The sequence below is a fragment of the Desmodus rotundus genome, chromosome 2 (assembly GCF_022682495.2).
Source record: "Desmodus rotundus isolate HL8 chromosome 2, HLdesRot8A.1, whole genome shotgun sequence".
NCBI classification, from domain to species: Eukaryota; Metazoa; Chordata; class Mammalia; order Chiroptera; family Phyllostomidae; genus Desmodus; species Desmodus rotundus.
In genome coordinates, this window is record NC_071388.1 from 9,247,026 (window position 1) to 9,263,184 (window position 16,159).

Sequence of the window (16,159 nt, forward strand, 5' to 3'; positions counted from 1 at the left end):
GTCCCGTGTGCTCCCCAACACTCTGCGCCCCTGTCCCCCCGCGTGCTCCCCTGGCGTGAATCCCCTGCGTGTCTCCCGTCCCCCCCACGGCGCGTGTCCCGTGTCGCGCACCCCCCCCCCCCCCCCCCCCCCGCCGCGTGTCCCCCGCCCCGCGCGCCGGCGGAACTGTGGGATCGGCGCGCACAGGAAGTGTCGGGGCGGCGCGGCCGAGGGCGGAGGGCGGCGGGCCGGCGGGGGGATGGGGGCCGGGGGCGGCGGGCGCCGCACTCGCTGAGGCCCGACGCAGGGCCGGGCGCCCAGGGCCGGAGCGCAGGCCGGAGCGGCCCGGAGGCACCGCTGGGGCCACGCGCGCGACGAGCAGGTGAGCCGCGCGGCAGCTGCGGCAGTCGGGTCCCCTTTCGGCCGCCCGAGGTCGGCCCTCAGCCCTGCCGCCTGAGGTCGCCCCCTCCCGCCCCGCGCCCCGCAGCAGTGGGGCCTGCGGGACGACGGGGGCCGAGGGGTCCGCAGCCCTGGTCCCTTGGCCGCCCCAGCACCCGCGTCCTCCCCGGGGCCTTGCCCAGCGGAGGCCCAGGCCACTTTCCCACCTGCCTGCCGGCCGCTGCACCGAGTGCGCGGGGGGCCCCGGGGACGGGGCACCCCAGGAGGGCCTGGCGGCTGGCCAGAAGGCGCGCCACCCCCTCCCCTCTCCCCGGACTTTGAGGGGTGGAGGCTATGCCCCACCGCGGATGCCACGCGTCCCCCGCCCCTTCTCGTGTGGACGAAGCTGGCGACCCGGGACCCGCTGGGTGAACCCCCCCCTCCCCGACCCGGCGCGCGGTGCCCGGGGTTGGTTTCACTCTTAGCGGGAGCGGGCCGGCCGCCGGGAGGGCCGCAGGTGTACTGCCCGGGAGCGGCGCGCTGAGTTTCCGTTTGGACCAAAGGCTGACTGTGAATTTCCAGGGTTGCAGTCAGGTGATGGGTCCATAATCCCAGAGCCCTGGGGAGGAAGCCACCCCCACCCCTTGGGACCCTTTGAGCCCCAGACCCCCAGGACAGGAGGATTATTAGCAGTTGATGCTACCTTGAAAAATTGTGCAGTTTTTTTTAAACTTTGAGAGAAGTTCAGTGACATAGGAAAAATGCTTTTTTAATAAATGGCTTCCCAGTCCTTTTTTTAAAGGCATAATGTTAAGTCTTGTCTAAGAGAATACTTGAGCAGTTAGGTGTCTCGTCATAGGAAATATGACCTATGAGAAGGAAAAATGAGGGCTGTTGGCCTTGAGACAGGTTGGAATGAGAAGCAGCCACCTACATTAAAAGTGAAAATCATCCCAGAGAGGGCCCATATCCATGAGGGGGGGCTGGTGCTGATGGGCAGAGTGGTTCGCTCTAACCCAGAAGGCCAACTGCATGCTCAGCTACAGCCCTGCAGGCTGGCCATGCTCATTTGGGGCTTGCTCATCAATGGTCTTCCTTTAAAAGCTTCCTAAGAGGTCTTGGTCACATCCTGGACATTCTCTAATCTGATCACTTGCTTTCTGTTCCCTGCCCCCTACTTTGTCCCTCCCTTTCTCCCCACACCCCACCCCAAAGTTTCACAGTTAGCCTGTTACAGTTCACTTCTGTATCCATTTCTTGATGACTCTCACAAATTGTCTTGATTACATTGTTTAACAAAGAAGCTACATGCGATTGACATTCAGCATGCACAGGGCCTCTCCTTGGCCTTGGAAGGTATAGGTGCCTTGATGTTTTGAACCAAACTTTATGTACTTGGCTGGAGCCCCTGTTCACCCCACCTGCGGGGGCCCTACCTGGGCATCTCTGCCAAGAAGTCTGCATCTCAGCAGTAGCCTGCAGTGTTTGCGAGAACAGGGCCCAAGTCAGCACTGTGGATGGTGCAGGCAGACTCAGGAGGGGCCCTTGAATTGCAGAGTCCTGGTTCTAGAAGCTGCCTGGGGCAGTGGCGGGGAGGGGTGCTGCTGCTGCCTGGGCTGGCCCACTCACTCACAGGGACCCTCCCTGTGTCCCTGTGTCTGTGCTCCCACTGCCATGCCAGGGCTGCGGAAGTAAACTGGAAGTTGTTTTATTTTGGGAGTTAGAAAAAGAACATCCACCAAAGTGACCATTTTCACTCCTTCCCCATTAACTAGCGGGGGTCCTGATGAGCTGGGTTAGCCCCTGGCGTGGGTTACCTCTGATCAGACTTTGATCTTGTACAGAGTGGTCTGTGAAAACAGTGAGGGTCAGTTACCTGCTGAAGGTCACAGATCAGCGCGGCCAGAATTTAAACTAAGCTGCACGGACGCTCGTGTTCTCCGAGCTATCAGTCTGCTGGAAGTCGGTAACCTTTGTCTCTGCTTATATCAGGGTGGGAGCGAAATGTGGAAATCCTTACAAACAAGGGAAATGAAAAACATGTGTTTGAGAAGAGCCAGATTTACTGGGGTTTTGGCAGGGAGGGTCTCAGTAATTTGTCCAGTCACATTTGACCCCAAAACACACATCTTCCATTGACCTTCAGCCTGACTTAACGGAAGACCCGAGAGGGGGCCGACCCCTGCCGGTAGCAGTTCACCCCTTGTCACTGTCAGAGCGTACGTGTGGCAAAAGCAATGGCTTCTGCTCCCATCCTTGTCTTCGCTCTCTGGCCTCGTCAAAAACTCTTAATATTTTACCTGTTGCAAGTTGTGGCTGATTGATGTTGAGAGAGCAAAGCATTGGGCAGATTGGTTACATTTGTTTTCTTTTTGAACGGTTTCTGTAACTGAGATCTTTACTGCTTAGTCTTCTCATTAAGAAAATTTACAGTGCAGTAAACTTTGTAAGATGGTTGCTAAGAAATTTATGGGTTTACTTTGGTAAATTATTCTTTGGTCAACCAAAGAATGCTTGAAGTTTTAAATGGATTGTTTCCAATTGTAAAGCAGAATGATTGTGACTGACCTGTCGTTCCTAAACCACTTAATGATCATTTTAAAATTAACGCTAAATAACTAATTTTAAAATGCTGCATTTTAGGCAAATGCATTAGTGGTTCATCCTCTGACGGTCTTCTGTCTAGTTACTTAGAAGAATTCGTGGTGTTTGACTGTCTTTATTGAGCAAGGTGCAGGGGACTGAAACACAGATAACCTTGGGGGCCATCGTTTGTCTGTCTGTAGGTGGGAGCGGAGCCGAGGGGAAAGTTGGCTAAATGCTCACCGTGGGGCCGAAGTCTCTGAGTGGCCCTGGGTCCTGCGGTGGCCCTGGCCAGGTGTTTTCCCCAGGAGCCAGAAGGGTTGCAGAGACATGTTAGAGGCTAGTGTCACCAAACTGAAAGAAACACGCGTCCTTGGACATGTGACAGGCAGAGTTCTTCCTGGCCAAGTGCTTTGCATCATAGAAGATTAACAGCTGAAGCTGGGTGCCCCTGCCCGGGCGTCATGGCCGCAGCGGCAGGCCTGTCCCCAGGCGACTCGGTGGCCATGCATCATTCATGTGCGGCGTCTGGATTCCTCCCTGAGAGTGGGGGATGGAACCAGTCACCAAGAACGGCAGTGACGGCTTCCAGCACGAGCGGTAGTGAAAGCTGCTGCCAGGGAGGCCCGTGCCCAGACCTGTGGCTCACAGGGACCTGCTCCCCCGTGGTCGCCAACCAGGCAAGGGGCTGGGCTCCAGAGCGCCAGAGGTGGTGGCTTTCTCTCTACATCACGTGGTTTGCTGACCTGAAAGCTTCCCAGCTATATGCTGCCACGAGGTGTGTCCCCTCCTGCGTAATTTAGGCTTTTGTGTGTCGTGTTCATACAACAGCTACAGTTCTTGCAGCAGTCAGGTGTTTCATGTGCTTGTTTTGTTGTTTAAGTTCAAAACCACCCCCTAAGGACAGTGGTGTCGCCCCATTACACAGATGAGAAGCTGAGGTGGGTGAGCTGGGCCAGGGCTGCTTAGTGAGTAAGCGGTGAACCTAGATTGCAGACGGAGGTCTGATTGGATCCAAATCTCCCCGATGCTCAGAAGACTCCATGTCTTTTAGACTCAGCATTTTAGAAACCGAGACTGAGCAAGTGGCTTCACAGAAGTACTCACGTACGCACTTCTCACTTGCAGAGGGCTGTACGTGGCAGGTGGGGGTCAGGAATGCCCGTCTGAGGTGATAGAAACGGACACGCGCCAGACGTTGCATCGGGAAGAATAGAAGTTCACTTTATGCAGCTTCACTGTGCTCAGCTTTTCATTTAGATAGCAGGGAGGGCGAACATGAAGAACTGTCCACTGACAAAAGAGATCGCTGATGATGAGAGGCGTGAGCCTCTCCATAGACTGACTGATTTCTAACCAGACCATTGTCCTGGTCTCATCGGGGTGCTTTGTGAATGAATGAAGGAGTGCACTTCTCCCATCCAAGTACTAACCAGGCCCGACCCTGCTTAGCTTCCGAGATCAGACAAGATCGGGTGCGTTCAGGGTGGTACGGCCGTAGACAGGAGTGCACTTCTGATGAGGAAGATGCGCGTGATCCTTACTGTCAGAGAGAAATCACTCAGTTGCTAGACCTTGCAAATTACGGTCCAATAGCAGGAATTTGGCTCTTGTGTGAAGGCTGCCTCAGTGTGGGTTCTTCAGGAGGCAGGTGTTGAGGTGAGAAGGGCCGGGAGGTTTGTGGGGAATCCGCTGTGGAGGCTAAAGGGAGAGGGCAGGAGGAGGCAGGGGAGCCCTTGGACCGCCATGCTGCTGTGACCCCTTGAGGGGACCAGGAAGGGTGGGGTCCTGGGGAGGAGCCTCTGCCTGGGGTCTTTAGGCCAGGACCAGGAGCCCCGCATCCCTCAGGCCTGGCCCTGCATGAGTGCCCCCTGTCTGAGCTCCCTGTGGGGGATCCTAGAGGCTGGAGGCTCCCCTCCCACCATATGGCTGGTCCTCTCAGTGGGGTCTGGGTGACAGAGCTCTGTGGCTTCCTCAGAGACAAGGTTTAGTGACTCGGTAATCCACAAAAGCGATGGGCACAGTGGAAATAATCTCAGCTGTTAACAATCGCACGGCATTGGTGATGTGCGGTTTGGTTTTCGAGAACGCCCATGGTTAGGGCAGGTCTCCCTAGGCTGACACTCAGGCCCCTTCCTGCACTGTTTGAGTGTCCTGGCGAAAGAAGCAGGTGCTTCCAGACAGGTGACAGAGGTCGACACGCACATGTCACTATGTAAGTGTCCTTTGCAGTTTTCTAAACCGAGGCCCATGCTACCATAACTGAAGTTCTAGAACGTTTGGGAACAGACGCACCTGTAGCCCGCAGGTCAGTTCTAGCTCTAGACTAGCACGGCGTTGTCCTGGAGCTGCGCCTGCTTCATCCCTTTCCCTTCTTCCCTTCGCATGTTAGAGAGTTACTGGGCATAACGGTTTCTGTTTTTGGTGAATGGCGCTGTATGGGAACGTTGTAAATGCAGATCCCGACGGGCTGGGCAGGAAGGTAAGCCAGTGACATGGCAGACGGCCGTTGGGACGTGCGAGGTGACCGAGCGCCTGTCCTCGGGCCCACTGCCTGACCCCAGCACTAACCCCCAGCCCACAGGACCAGGTGGGTGCAGGACCAGAGCTAACGGACCTTTGGCCTGCTGTGACAAGCCAGAAATCTGGATTTTTATATGCAATTATTTTTAACAGACCATGCAGGCAAATCAAAAATGTTCCTGCTTGAATCCAGCCTGCAGGCCTCTATTGTTACAACCTCTGGTCTAAAATATTTGCTTCATTTTTTGAAACAAAGTAACCATGTTAATTGATGATAAAACTGGCCGTCCCAAATACATGCAAGAGACACTGGAAACAAATGACAGAGACCTACGCCTTTACCTGCAGATGAAAACCACAGAGCTGTCCGCCCGCATCACACTCAGCAGCTGGAAACGGGATGCGGTTCTGTGGTAACAGGTGGAGGAGGGAGAGGCCGGTGCCAAGAGCCTGTTGGTTGGGAAACGGGGACGCCAGGTTTCTAGGAGCTCGCAGGAGGCACTCCTGAGATCCATGTGCAGGTGTTTGCAAAAAGCGTCCACTCATTCAGCGGCAGGCACTCCTGGTCTGGGTCGGTTTCGGCTCCGTCTGTCGGTGCACGAGGAATGTCCTGTGTGGTGGGTCCTCTCCTCTGCTCTGAGCGGAGCACCGGGCAGTAGGGCGGACACACTAGAATTCTCACGGTGGTGCTGGGCTGTTTCCCGGACACCTGTCCCAAGCCGCACAGCCCCCCACGGTGTGTAAGGTGGGCCCTCAGGTTCTTCAGCACCTGCTGTTGTCATTGATTTTCACCAACAGAATGAATGCAAACATTGTGTCTTTGCTTCCTCCTCGATGACGCTGAGCATCTGCTTTTAGTGGCGGGTCACACGTGTTTCCTCCTCTGTGATTCCGTCACCCGCTCTCCCACTGGCTCGTGTCTTTTCCGTATGCGTTCTTTACATGGAGTTCCATTCGACACGCTTCCTCACACAGTTGTGATACTAGTCCTGTGTCGTAATGTGTGCATCACATGCCTTTTCCCACTTGTGTCTAATTTTTTTTTTACTTTATTTTGATGAATAGAAATTCTTAATTTAATGTAGAGTTAAATCTTTCCTTTATGGGTAATGCCTTGTGAGTGTTGCGAAGAAGTTCTTCCCAACCCTGGGGTCTCCTGTATTTTCTTATAGAAGTTTTAAAGTTTACTTTCCACACTGAAGTCCTTACACCCTGGAGTTGACCGTGTGTGGTAGAAGTGGGGAGCTTGGCTCTCTCTTGACCCCACACCAGTCCTCAGCTAGTGGGCCCCTTTCTCCTGCTGGCCCATGGTGTCCAGGCCCCCTCCGCCTGAACGTCTGTCCCACTGGTTGGTGAGTCTGTGTGGGCAGCACCCTGCCGCTCAGCTCTCCACCTGCCCCACTGTCTGGATGCCCTTCCCTGGGTCTCCAGAGCCTGGCTGTTCTTGCTCTTTGCTTTTCTGCATAAGTGTTAAAAGTCGGCTTGTCAAGTGTCATGAAAAATTGTGTCAGCATTTTGATCGAAATGGCATCGACTGGGGGCATTTTCATCCTTGTGCTCTTGAGCCGTCCTGCAGTGAACAGGATGGCATGTGTCTCCATTAATGACGATCTTCTTACGTGACTTGCAGTTAGGCTCTGTAACAGTCCACGTGCCGTCTTAGACTCTGTTGGTATTTTTCCCCCCAGGTACCCTTATCGTTTTTGTTGCTTTTGTAAGTGGTGTTTTCAAGTTTATTTTTATTTATTTATTTATTTTCAGAGAGAAGGAAAGTGAGGAAGAAAGGGAGGGAAACATCAATGTGTGGTTGCCTCTTGTGCGCCCCCCAGTGGGGACCTGGCCTGCAACCCAGGCATGTGCCCTGACTAGGAATTGAACCAGTGACCCTTTGGTTCGCAGGCCGGCACTCAGTGCTCTGAGCCACACCAGCCATAGCTAAAGTTTATTCAATTTATAAAACTTTTCCAACTCCTTGGTGATGTACAGAAAGGCACTCGATTTGGGGTATCGATTTTACAGCCAGTCACCTTACCAGTCTCAGTTTCTTATCATCGATTTGTACATTTCTGGGACTTTCTGCACAGACATCTGTGTTGTCTGGGAATGGTGGTGGCTCTGTCTCGTCCTTGTGCTTCCTTCCCATTTCACTGCCTGGGCCTTTACCACCACGCTGAATGGAAGCGTGATAGGGCGTTCTAGACTTGTTCCCCTTGTTGTGCTGGTGTAAACACAGGTGTTTGGTTCTGAATTGTCCATTGCTCCTCCCTGGATTAGAGGTCTATGGATGGAAAGAAGCATGAAGAGATTAAAGACTTACCTCCATTGGTCACCAGGGACATGCCAAAATACAGCCACAGGGAGGTGCTGACTTGCCCACCAGGGCGGCCAGGAGGTCAGCCTGCCTTGGCCCAGTGCTTCAGAGACCTCACGGGTGGGTCTGCAGAGGAGGCTGTCTTGTGAGCAGGCCTGACCTTGGGTGCACGTCAGGACCCAGGGTGGGACGGCCACCCTGACTCTTTACAGTGGGCGTGTCTTAGAGAAGAACAACGTGGTCCACTAGGTCTGTCCGGAAAAGGTCCGGCCATTGTTAACATAATGAGAATGGTCTGTGAAACATCCATGAAACCTGCAGCCACGGAGAGTGGACTGGAATGCGCATGTGTGAGCAGTGACGACTTCACTGTACTAGTCAGTGGGGGTGGTAGAGGCCGTTGAGAGAGCCTGTGTACTGTGTGGCCGTCACATTAAAAATGACTGAGCGAGTAGAGCAATAAATCTGCTTCAGATTTTGCATTAAGCTTGAATACTCCTCCATGGAAGCTATTTGGATGATTCAGGAGGCCATGGTTATGGGCAACTGGTGATTGGCAGCTACATCACGACAATGCACCCATTCATGCATCACGTCTCATGCAGAGTTTTTGGTGAAACATCAAATCTCCCAGGTGACTCAGCCCCCCACAGCCCAGATTTGGTGCCCTGTGACTTCTGGCATTTCCCAAAACTAAACTGACCTTTGAAAGGGAAGAGATTTTAAACCATTGATGAGATTCAGGAAAATATGACGGGGCAGCTGATGGTGATTGGGAGAACTGTGTGAGGTCCCAAGGTGCCTGCTTTGAAGGGGACTGAGGCGTCACTGTCCTGTGTACAATGTTTCTGGTATCTTCTTCAATAAATGTCTATTTTTCGTAGTACCTGGCTGGACACCTTCTGGACAGACCTCGTATACACACCATGGAGTGTCATTTCAAATAAAACCCATACGATGGGAAGGAGGCCAAGTAGCTGCAACCGCAGGCAGCAGATGTTTGGGATCTTACGGGTGTGCCGAGCGAAGGGCGTGCGGCAGAGGCGTGCGTACGCCCTGATCTGTGGACACGAAGCACAGAAGAAGCATGCGAGACCAGGGTGTGCCGCCCAGGGTCGGGGGGCCCAGGGGGGCACTGGGGACGGGAAGGGAGCACGCCAGGCCTTCTAGGGGCACTGGGAGCGCTGTCCGTCCTGACCCAGGAACTGGTTGCTTGGGTGTGTTTGGTCTGTAGAAGTTTGAGCTGCGTACTTAGGGTGCGTGTACTGTTCTATGTGTGTGTTATACAGAGGCAACGACAGACACAGCAGTCAGGCCCGAGTCCAACGTCTGTGTCAACAACCTTGCGGACCACACGCACGCAATCAGGAAGCCCGAAGAGTGTGGCCGACAGCGACTGAGGCCGCTGCCCCGGGAAGCTGCGCTCAGGCAGGACAGCTGCCTGGCTGCAGACGGCCCCGTGCCACCTGGGACGGTGACCCAGACAGAGAGACCCCTCCTAGCAAGCGTGGGCGGCCGAGAGGTGGTCACCCCTCAGGGAAAGAAAAGCAGGTGGCTGGCGACTCTCCCACAGCATGTCGAATGCCTGTCACACCGGGAAGGGCCTCAGGAAAGAAAGTGGGGGCTGCGGGCTTTGTGTCCGGCCAGCTGGTTCCCCAGTGCCCATCAGAGTTCAGGGAATGGGCTGGTAAGGGTCCTTCTGGGGACCGTCTAAGGGGTGACTGCCAGTCCACCGCGAGACGACAGTGAGTCCGGCCACATGCCGGTGGTGGTGGTGGGCAGCAGGTGCCAGGGAGGTGGCAAAGGGCTGTGAAGGTGGCACGTGCTGTCCAGTGGCATCAGTCTATGTGAGAGGGGAGGGGACAGGAGCGTGGGCGGTTGAAGGGGCCTGGCTGTGTGTCTGGGAACCTGGCCGACAGAGCACGTGGTGGCAGCCGGCACCTTTTGGGGCTTCCTGAAAGAGAAAGTGAAAGTTGCAGTCTTTTAAACCCTCATCTCAGAGGTGAGCTTCGTTCCCCGAGCTCTGCTCTCATGAGAGAGGCCAGTTGGGGACTGCCTGAGGGTGTGGCCCAGGGGCGTCACCTCAGAGCTGCCTCCCACGTTTAAACCGGCCCGCTCCTGCCCAGAACAGTGAGTTCCCCTTTTCATTCCTCACGTGGCTTTTGCCTCCTTGTCCCGGACTCGGCCCAGCAGAGGTTCGTCTGCGTGTTGCCCAGGCAGAGCCCACTGTTAGCGCTCTCGTCTCCGGCCTCTGCAGCGTCAATTGTTGCCTCCGTTGCCTCATTGCTGCCCACGCCCCTGGAGTTCATCCTGTTCTCTTTCTGGGGCATTGAATTGAAAGCTTAGCTTCTTTTTTGTCTTCCCCAAGCATAGTTCCCTAGTTGTCAGACTGTATTTCTACCATAAGCCTTTAAGGCTGTGCCTGTCCCTCTTGGTCCTGCTGAACAGGGGAGCCTGTGCCTGTGGGCGCGGAGCGAAGCGAGTTCGCTGTTGATTCTCGGCGTCTAGAATTTCCTGATGTTATCCTTCTGTGGCCCATGAAGGTGGTAGAAGACATTTTTGTTTTCTAAGTGAGTGGGGGATTTTAGGTTAATTTTTAACTTCAGCTGCCTTGTGGGCGCAGGCCATGGTCTGCGAGGCACGGGCTGTGTTTTCGAGACTGGAATTATGCCACATCACTGTGTCCTGGCTTCGTGCTGCTGCTGTCAGGGAGTCGGCTGTCAGTCCTTCCTGGGCTGGCAGTTTGCTTCCTCTCTGGCTGCTCCGATAGTCTCCTAACCCCCCGTGCTCTTCAGTCTTACTGTGTGTGGCATCTCAGAGTGGATTTCTCTTAATTGTTTTTGTTTGATTTTTTATCCTTAGCTGAGCACAATTAAAATTGCTTTTAGAGAGAGAGGAAGGGAGAGGGAGAAACATCAGTGCGAGAAAGAAGCATTGATTAGTTGTCCCCCCCCACCCCATACATGCACAGCACAGACCGGGAATCGGTGCTCAGGTCGGGGGTCACAGGCACCTGTGCCCGGAACCGTGTGTGCAGCCTGGGCGTGTGTCCTGACTGGGAATTGAACCCTCAACCTTTCAGTTACAGGATAGCGCTCCAACCAACTGAGCCCCACTGGTGCCAGACGGGGTTACTTTTGTTTATTTTGCTTTGGATTCATTATGCTTCCTGAGGACAAACTTTGTGTCTTTTAGCAGTTCTGGAAAACTTTCAGCCACTATTTTGCTACCTTTTGCTCCTACCTTACACTCGACTTATACCACCCTCTAAGCCTCTCAAACTTTTATTCGTGTGGTTTAGTCATTTTCTCGATAATTTCTTTGGCTTTCTTTTCCAGCCCTATTTTCATCTCTGTCTAATCTGGTATTTAACCTGCTCATTCACCTTTTCATGTCAATGATTATATTTTCCATTCTTAAAAGTTCTCTTTGGTTCTTTCCAAATCTACCTTTTCTTTTGCTTCATGTTCTTTGCTTTGCATATATTTCAATTTCTTCTTTTTATCTCTAAATATACTTATTTCATACACTGCAACTGATGATACCAAAATAATAATACCAAATGTAATACCAAACTCTGAATTTCTTGAGGGCTGCATTCCATTGCTTGTTCTGCTGCCCGTCACTCCCTGGGGCTAGTCTCCCACGTGCTCTGTGACTTCGGGTTGCAGACTGTACATCTGGAGGAGCTTTGCATGTGCAGGTTCCCGTGGGGCTCGTGGAGCAAAGTCCCCCCGGACAGGCTGGGCTTCTGTGAGGAGCCCAGGAGTGGGACTGAGCTGGGACCACGTTAGGCTAATTTTCTGGAGTCACAAAGGGGACTTCTAAAGATGCAGCTGACAGAGCAGGAAAGTGACCCCAAAATAAAACTCGAGACTGAAGAAATTGCTAGCGGTTGGGCGAACCTATAGAAATCGTGGCGAATAAAGCAACAGTGAGAGTTGAGGGGTGTCGTAGATCTGGGCCTCAATGGCTAAAGTGACTGACTAACTTGGAGGAAATATCCTGGCCTAAAGCTGCCGGTGTGGAAGACAAACGTGATGCCCAGGCGTTCGAAGCTCGGGAGACCCTCGCGCGCCCGGGACATCAGTACCAACCGCTTTAACCGGTTTGGGACACCTTTGCAAAATGTGTCTCAGATCTCGTCCTCAATGAACTTAACTTTCTGTTGGCTTCTCTCCCATCCACACCGCAGATGATTTCTGCCATCTTAGAACAGGCAGGCTGCGTCACTATTTAAAGAGTTTTCTTCAAATAACTTCTTCTGTAGCTGAAGAACGACTGTATGTATGCAATATGTGGCTTATAGCAGTAATGAAGAGCACAATTCTTTTAAAAGGTGGTTAATAGTAATGAGTTAAAGACTATGATTTTTGGGGGGGAGAGATGATTATGACATCTTAGTATGTCAAATTTCAAAACTGGAAAATAAATGTGAAGGAAATATTGGTTAGGCACCTAAAAGGTGTTATTCTTGGGGCTCCATCTGTCCAAGATTGTCATCTTGCTGGGGGCCTCCCCACCCCCTTGTTATTTGATTTCCTGCAGGGTGGTGGTCCCAACTCTGCCTCCCCACTCGGTTCTGACTCCTCAATCCCAGGCCCGCAGAGTCCACGGCACCTGTTCTCACACCAGGCTCCTAGTTGCAGCAGGCGCTCTCCTGCCCTTCCCACTGGTGTCCCTGAGCCTTCCTGTCTCCTGCAGCGAAGTCACTGTCCACTGGAATCTAAGTCAGACCCCTGGGACCCGCCTGTGACCCCCTTTCCTCTGTCCCCAACTCCCGCCCCCATCCACTCATGGGCTGAACCTCACTGATTCCACGGCCCAAGTCATGTACTTCAACCCCGCCCTCTGGTCCCCACACAGGATGCACTTGGTGACTCCAGTCCCCGCCTAAGGCCTCTGTGCCTCAGTTCCTCTCCCATCAAATGTATCTGCTGCAGTGAATCCGAAGTTGTATTTCAATAGCCCAGGTTTGGTCCCTGCCACCCCGGCTCCATGGGTGACGCCCCCTGGATGCCCTCTTCTTCCTTACGTGCCACGCTCCTGCCACTGCCGGGCTTCAGGCTCCGCCCCTGGGCCATGTCTGCCCTGGACCTTGGCACGCCTTTCTCCGAACACTGTTTCCCCCTTTGCTGGGTGAATTCCTGCTCATCCACCAACTTGGCTGTCGCCTTGCTGGGAGGCGTTTTCCGATCCTGAGTGTGAGTGAGGACGTGCACACACGTACACACGCACACACGCACATGCTGTTTAACACAGAGGTGGACTCACTTTTTGCATGCTCTCCTTGCGGCTCGCTTTCTTCAGTTCACGGTACACAGCTGAGCTTTGACCCTTGCCCTTGCCCCTGGGCGAAGGCCCTGCGGGTTGCACTGGACTCCGTGTCTGGTGGTTGGTGTGTGCAGCCAGCCCTGCCGATGGGTGCTGAAGCTCTCTCCCTCCCTGTTACCAATAGGATGGCCATCCTTGTCGGGTGCGGCCCTGGTCAGCCTCCCGAGGGCGGTTCTGCAGGTGGAGTGCTGAGCAGAGGGTCTGCACGTTTAGAAGACTCTAGGCCCATGTTGCCAACTTACCCTCTGAAAGGCTCACACTGTTACCACTCACCCCAGTAGCACTGGAAAGAATGACACTCTTGTAGGTGCTTAACGCTTTTTTTCATCTCTGTTTACTTTCTCGTTTTTCAATCCAACTTGCTAAGATGTCGTGTTGCTACATCTCACTATGAAACGCGACAGTGGCATAATCGATTCTGTTAAGACCAGCTGTGCAAATAGATGGCAGGTGGCTGATCTCTCCCCTGGGGAGGTGCTGGGGTGTACCATAGGCTTGAGGCAAAGGTCGCGGGTGACAGTGGCTCCAGCAGGTGACTTTCCTCCTCCAGGTCATGGCCTCTGCTCCTCTTCTGGTTTTCCTCCAGAGCCTGTGAGGCTGGGAAAGGTCACGTGGGAAAGTGCTCTGTAAAGAGGTGTGCACACACCATGGCACCTCATGTGTGTCAGAGACGGGATGGAGAAGGGACGTCACACGTGGTGGTGTGTGGTGAGTCCCAGCCAGCCTGCCCCCGGGACAACAGCACTTAGGAAAAACGTGACTGAGATTGGTGAGCGTCGCGGTGAGAAGGGCGCAAGCACAGGAACAAGGACTGAGCTCCGTCCTCACGGGTGGCCGGGAGCCCTTGGGCACCTGACAAGGGTCCCACTTGCCCCTCATACTGGTCTCGGCCCTCCAATTCTCCCCTCGGGTGCAGACGAAGAGGACCATGGTTTTGTCTGGCCCTAACACTGTTTGTTCTGGACGAAGCATGGGGCCTTACCACCGAGCGTCTGGCTGTGCCTGGTGCAGCTCTGGAGCACAGCAGCGGCCAGTGCGTGGCAGTCACCGTGCTACCCACCTGCAGCCTCACTGGGTGTCGGCCCGTCTTCACCGCACGGTGCTGCGTCTCGGTGCCAACTTTGGATTGCCTTGTTGCTGAATCATTTCATGGCTCAGCATATCTGAGAGCAGCGTCTCTTCTTCCCATGAAAGCCAGCAGTCTGAGAGTGGCAGCAGCTACTAGGTATTGGGTCCACTTTGTGGCAGCTGGGTGACTGACTGGTGGGGGCAGGTAAGGCTCCTTGTCCCTCTGGTCTCATGTCCTTTCCTCTGGGTGGAGGGCTGTGTCCAGAAGACACAGGGCTGTTCAGGGCTGTGTCCCTGGAAGAAAGCTACACTCGGGACCGTACAGGGTATGACTTCATGTTCAGGCTCCTGGTGCGGCGAGCCTGTCTTGCTTTCCTGTCCAGGAGGCCGATGGGCTCAGAGTGGGTAATTGTTCCTTCTCAGCCATTTTGTTTATTGCCACCTGCCTGTGGGGGAGGGGGCCGCATACATGTCATGGGCTTTTGAAGATTAGTTTTAAAATTTGCCATCACATTGAGGGTAGGACAGATTTCTTTAACAGCAATGATTTTGCCAGTCATTCTTTTTATTCCCACTCATGCACATCTGCCGAATTGTGACACAGCCCACAGGTGCAGAGGGGCCCCCGGCCACCCCCGAGCGCGGCATGGGGTCAGCAGCGGCCCCCGAGCGTTCCAGATAAGCTTTGTTTCAAGCGTGGTTTAACTCGACACTGTGACAAGTAGTATGTTAACTGTGCACGGCATGGTACCAGGCCAGGGTTTGATGACAGAGATGACGCTTCCTAATGAGGGGAGGGGGCACTCGGGCGTGGGAGAGAGAGAGAGAGAGACAGGCTAGACTGATAGAGAGACAGAGAGAATATAAATGAGAGGCTTCATATAAATAAGAACTTTTTTTAGGAAAAAAAGAAAAATGAAAAGGAAGTGAGAATTACTATTGTTTGTACTCAGCCTTTCATCGGTCATTTATACTTACTTGTAGAAAGGGTTCAATTTCTTCTTCCAAAGTGTAAAGAAGAAATGGAAAACTGGAAATATTTAATAATGTCATCGTTTATTTTGTAACTTGTTATTATGTTGTATTTCCAGGAATGGGTTAGCTTCTCTCTTTTTTAAAAAAATTAGGAAATATGAAAACGTAAATTATTGAATTCCCTACCATCCAGTGGAAGAATTACCACTGTAGCATCACTTGAGGCCAAAGAGGTGGTGAAACTAAAAACTTCTAAAATTCTGAACTTGTAAATGGAGAAGGGAGGGGGAGGAAAATAACGGTCAGAGGGGGTGTCATGCCTGAGCTGCGCTGCCCCACAGTGGGGTGGGGGGGGTCTGGGTTAGAGGCGCTGTCACTGGGACACACACACAAAGTCGGGGAGCATGGAGGGGTGCAAGACATCTCCTGAACGTGCCTTTGTCCTGGTGGTGTTGGAATGACGGTGTTCTGGGTGTGTTGGGTTAATTACACGTGTGATTAAACCATGTTTGCCTATTTCTTTTCACTCATTCACATGGCTGCTGGAAAACTTAAAGGCGCAGCTGCGCCTGCATTTGTGACCCGAGTCATCCTCCCCCCACACTGGGCTGTGGCGATTCCAAGTGGCCTCGCCAGGGAGGCGCTCTGTGACCTTGGGCATGTCCCCCACCTTCTCACCACTTTTATCCAGCACTGTGCTAGAAAAGTAAGACAAGGAAAGGAAGTAAGAGACATACGCAACAGAAAAGAGAAGTGAAGTTGTCTTTATTCACAGGTGTAGAAAACCCTAAGAAATCTGCAACAAGCTACGAGAACTCATAGGCGAGTTTAGCGCCTTTACGGGATACAGGTCAAGATAACAAAATCAGTCTGATTTCTACATACTAGCACCGGACAATTAAAACCTGTAATAAAGCACCCTTTGTGACGGCATAGAAAATAATGAAATTCCTAGGGATAAATACAACCAAAAAGTTGTGCCAAGAGAAATTAAAGGAGACCTATGTA

General features: G+C 53.2%; 1 protein-coding gene across 3 annotated transcripts in view; it reads left to right on the forward strand.

The window, feature by feature from the left end:
* The first annotated feature begins 232 nt into the window (after positions 1-232).
* AGPAT3 (1-acylglycerol-3-phosphate O-acyltransferase 3) overlaps positions 233-16,159 on the forward strand; it is an 80,785-nt gene continuing 64,858 nt past the window's right edge. For 2 of the 3 annotated variants that reach the window (XM_053917535.2, XM_053917528.2), the window contains exon 1: positions 233-361. The gene's annotated coding sequence lies outside the window, so the exon portion shown is untranslated. The remainder of the gene's footprint in view (positions 362-16,159) is intronic. The other variant, XM_053917571.2, reaches the window with a different exon arrangement.